The 5001-nt window shown below is 38.9% G+C and overlaps 1 long non-coding RNA gene across 1 annotated transcript; it reads left to right on the top strand.

The window, feature by feature from the left end:
* Positions 1 to 3548: 3548 nt before the first annotated feature.
* On the top strand, positions 3549 to 4220 carry LOC131253980 (uncharacterized). The gene is made up of 3 exons (XR_009175400.1): positions 3549 to 3661; positions 3744 to 3851; positions 3937 to 4220. It is a non-coding gene; the product is annotated as an uncharacterized LOC131253980 (long non-coding RNA).
* The last annotated feature ends 781 nt before the right edge of the window (positions 4221 to 5001 follow it).

Here is a 5001-nt window from a genome sequence, read left to right as displayed (position 1 = left end):
TACAAGAAATGGGTTTAAGGAAAGAGTCACTTGCAACCACATGAAAATTCGTATACTATACCAGCAGCTTGCTACACGTTGACAAAATTAAAAAGAAAGCATTTATGTGAATGGTTGAGATCGGTGAAGTTTTTCGATGGGTATGCATTAAACATATCTCGACGCGTAAACGTTACGGACTGTAAGGTAACAGGAATGAAAAGTCATGATTGTCACGTCCTTCTGCAATGCCTACTGCCGGTTGTGATTTGTGGATTCTTGAGCAAGGATATCAGTGCGGCACTGATTAAGTTGGGGATATTCTTTAAGGATTTATGTTCGAGATCATTGAATGTAGATGTTATTAAACGACTAGAGAGGGACATTGCCGTAATCCTTTGCAAACTTGAAAGAATATTTCCACCTGCATTTTTCGATGTCATGGTACACCTAGCGATTCATTTACCGCACGAGGCAAAGAGGCCCAGTACAATATCGTTAGATGTATCTGATCGAAAGGTGGTACTAATATGTTAAAAATTTTATCCATTCCATAAACTACATATATCCATGTTTTCATACTCTTAACATAGTGGTTTTGTGTATAGATACCTTCACACACTCAAACGATTTGTGAGGAATAAGGCACGCCCGGAGGGATCCATAACTGAAGCGTATATTGATAATGAGTGCCTTACATTTTGCTCCATGTATCTTCGTGGCATAGAGACTAGATTCAACTGAGAAGATCGGAATGCCGATGAAGGACAGGAGCATGAACAAGGACTCATATCTATGTTTGCACATAATGTTCGTCCTTTAGGATCCCCAACGTTTCAGGATATGGACCTTGGGGATCTAGCAAAGGCGAGGTGGTATGAGTTGCATAATTGTGAAGAAATAAATTCGTACTTGGAGTAAGTCTTCTCTCGATTATTGTTTTCTCTTCATACGATGATCTTAATGTTTCTTGCTGATGACGTGCCATTTATGTATAGCGAACACATAGACGAGATGAAGTCCAAATTCCCCACAAATTATGATCGAATGCATCAGGATCAGTTTCCAGAATGGTTCGCCAAACGTGTAAGATTTCACATTGTATCTCACCACACTTAGCATTTTCGTTGTATTGCACATTATTTCAACTTATGAAAATCCCTAAACAATTATATTCTGTACATGATAATAGATGAAGACGTTGCGCACGAGCAACTCTGCGGATGCGTCTGATGCATTATACTCACTGGCATGTGGCCCTGATAGACGTGTATCTAGATATACAGGTTGTATTGTAAATGGGATTCAGTTCCACACCGAAGAACGTGAGAAGTACAGGACCACACAAAATAGTGGGGTGGTTGTGAAGGGAACAAATGAGGAGGATGAAATTGACTTTTATGGCATTTTGACAGATATTATTGAGCTGAGTTATTGTATGAGAAAGCGGGTGTACTTATTTAGATGTGATTGGTGGGACATTGGAAATAAGAAGTTGGGAATACAGACTGATAACTAGTTTACGAGCATAAATTATATCTCGGAAGTGTTTTAAGGATGACCCATCTGTCCTCACTAGCCAAGCCGAACAAGTATTTACCTCACTAACACCAAGTCAGGTGGCTCTTAGCACGTGGTGCAGAAAATAAAGCGCAAGAACATATTTGACGTTCCCTTACCAGAAGTTGAAGATAGAGAGGACGGGGGAAATGACACGTCTAGGGTTGAACAAGCATATCAAGAAGACATGCCATCTAGGGATACATGGACTGATTCAAGTGTTGATATTGATCTGGTGCAATTAGACAGAGATGATTGCCACCTGATCATGTTGATGCCTCAATAATACGTGATATTGTTAGAGATGATAGCGGTTTCATTGATGACGACATTGCGGACAATGAGGAGGAAATACTAATTAGCGATAGTGATGGTGAAGAAGAAATAGCCCTAAGCGATAGTGATACAGATGACGATTATTAAATGTACACATGATTTACATGTCATTTTTCAATTCGAATAATTTATGTATTCCATGTATACGTGAAAATTATAAGTCATGATTAATTCTTTTTATTGACTTGTTTATAATCCATATTTGCAGTTGAGTCAATTTCCGATCATGTCCTCCTTAAACCGGAGTGTAACAGAAGCAGACAACATACTTCATCAACTGTTGTAGATGGACGTTTATGTTCTATCTTCTTCTGGTAGGGCCATAGAGATACCCGGTCTGGTCGATGAGTGTATAGTGGAATATATCGACGACGACTCAGAGGAAAGATTATGCCATCTCAAAGAAATTCCGGGGTTGATGGAGGTATATAACCATAGGAAACTTGCTATGGAAGATGCAGCTTTGTCACTTACACATTTGAATGGAGTCCCAAGAGACCAGATTTCTCCTATTATGACTGACATATTGGCTGTAACAATGTCGAGTGCTTCACACAACATGACATATGCTTTTGAAGCATACAATAACTTATGCAAGGAGTACTTCAGATAGTTTTCCTTAAAGTTATTTCGTATTACAACGAAATATGTGTATTTAATATAGAATGACAATGTATAATGGAATTTTCATAGGTAATAGATTAAACTTTATAGTTTTATTATATTCTACTTGCATTATAGTGTAATAGTCTAATCATATTTTAATCATCTCTCTAAGCATAAGCACAAATGCATTGTACCATCAACACTACTTACATAATGTTTTAGTATATTCCACTTGTATTGACAATGTTTAAATTTATAAGTTCGTAGCTCGCACATATTCAGTGATGGCACCAGGTGGGAGACCATGTCATTCGCTCACTGGATCTACCCCTTCTACCCCTGATGCAATAGAGACAGCATCGCTGTCACATGTTGCATCGCAGGCATCTGATCCCTCAGTCGCACAATCACCGAGCATTGCATATAAGTCTAGACATATATTTCTTTTAATTACTTCTATTTATGTTTAGACTTACATAATTCTTTTACAACAGCATCGTCGACCAGCAGACGAGGACGTGGACTCACGCGTGGGTTGCTTTTAGAGCGACTTACGCGCATGGGTAGGGTGACGGTAAAGTTCCCACAGGACTGCATTAGACTTGTTGGGAATAATGCCATGTTGTTTACGTCAGAGGTTGGTGTCTTATGCCGATCTCTGATCCCCCCACCACTCCCCGTTGGGGAGACGTGACAGATGATATACGGCAGCTCATTCGTCAGCGCCTTCAGGTAAATTTTTGTAAATTAAAATTTATTTGATAAAAGTTCATTTATGGTTAAGTTATTTTCTTAATAAGCTTATTGCCTTAATTTATTATTTACGAAACAGCAGGATAAATTTGACTTGGATTTGAGTGTTCCCTATATTTTTCATGCCATCGATGACATGGTCAGGGAGCGGTTCAAGGAGTACCACAGGGAGTTACACCAGTGGTACAAGCGGTACATGACTACGACAACTTGCAAATACTCTGTGATAGGTTTTCTTCTGATTCTTTTCAGGTAATATTCACATATTTATGATATCTTAACGTAATAATTAATTTTCCAATTAATAACAATGTATTATGAATAATGTGTTCAGAAGAGGAGCAAAATAAATTCTGACAATAGAGGAAAGTTAGAAGTGAACTACGTAGCTGGTTCAAAGTCATTTGTACGGTTTCATCACGACATGGTAAGAAAGTACTAGTAATTATTGCATTTATATATTCTTTTTATGTATTTATATTAATTCTATTGTCTTTTCGATTGCACAGCGAGATTCCGTCACTGGCCAGGAGCCCGGACCAGTAGACTTCTACAAAGGGACTCACTGTCGGCAGGCGACGGGATCTTGAGTACATCCTAGAGCCAGCGAGATTTGGGTAAAGATCCTTACATTGTAAAATTTATTTACGTTAAATTATAATAATGTCATTTATTATGAAAATTCATATGTTTTCATTACAGGAGGAGATGAACACCTTACGCAGTTAACTCACTCCCGATGGTACTCAGTGGAGTGACCTAGAGATCCTAAGTCAGGTGCTTGGCACCCGTTCTGGATATGTGCGTGGGTTTGGCCATGGTGCCAAGCTCATGGCACCCACTAGAGCTACCTCCAGCCGATCCATCGTCGTTGGAGACAGCGCCGTACGCCGAGCTGATACCGCAGAGAGAGAGGTTCAGCAGCTATGGGTCGTCGTCGATGACATCAAAGATTAGCTGGCAAGGCAGAGGGAGGAGCAGGAGAGGAGGATTGAGGAGGAGCTAGCGAGGCAGAGAGAGGAGTAGGAGAGGAGGATGGAGGATCAGCTGGCGAGGCAAAGGGAGGAGCAGGAGAGGAGGATGGAGGAGATGCGGGTGGAGCATGAGCGAAGGATGATGGAGATGTTTCAGGTTTTCGCTGCACGCTTACCCATCGATGCCCCGCCTTCGCCTTCATCGTGTGATTTTTGTATATTTATTTATTATGTTAAGTTTATATGTATTTATGTGTGAATGAATATGATGCGGATAAGGTTGTTTGTGTTTGGATGAATGTAGTTTATGTTTGGGTTAATTTAGATGGATGTGAATGTGAATATGATGAAATATATTATATAATACGTGTATATCAAGATGAACATGATGAAATATATTGTAACGGTGTTTATCAAGAATTTTGTGAGGAATTTTGAGCCGTATATGTACAAGACTTTTAGCGGCGAAAATTTCGTAGCTAAAAGTATTGTAATTTATTTTTAGCGTGAAAATTTTCATTGTTAAAGGTCTTGTAAAGTTTTTAGCGACAAAAATTTTTGTTGCTAAAGGTGTAACGAATTTTTGGTAGCGAAAATTTTTGCTACTAGTCTTGTACAGGTTTTTAGCGACGAAAATTTTCGTCGCTAAAAGTGGAACGAATTTCTAGCAACGAAAATTTTCACTACTAAAAGTATTGTTCGTTTTTTAGCGGCGAAAATTTTCATCGCTAAAAGTTGAACGTATATTTTTTCGCAGCGAAAAATTTTGCTGATCATCATATTTTTACAAAAA

Source organism: Magnolia sinica, chromosome 8, assembly GCF_029962835.1.
Source record: "Magnolia sinica isolate HGM2019 chromosome 8, MsV1, whole genome shotgun sequence".
NCBI lineage: Eukaryota > Viridiplantae > Streptophyta > Magnoliopsida > Magnoliales > Magnoliaceae > Magnolia > Magnolia sinica.
Note: the sequence above shows the minus strand (reverse complement) of the source record. Positions and strands in the feature narration are given on the sequence as shown.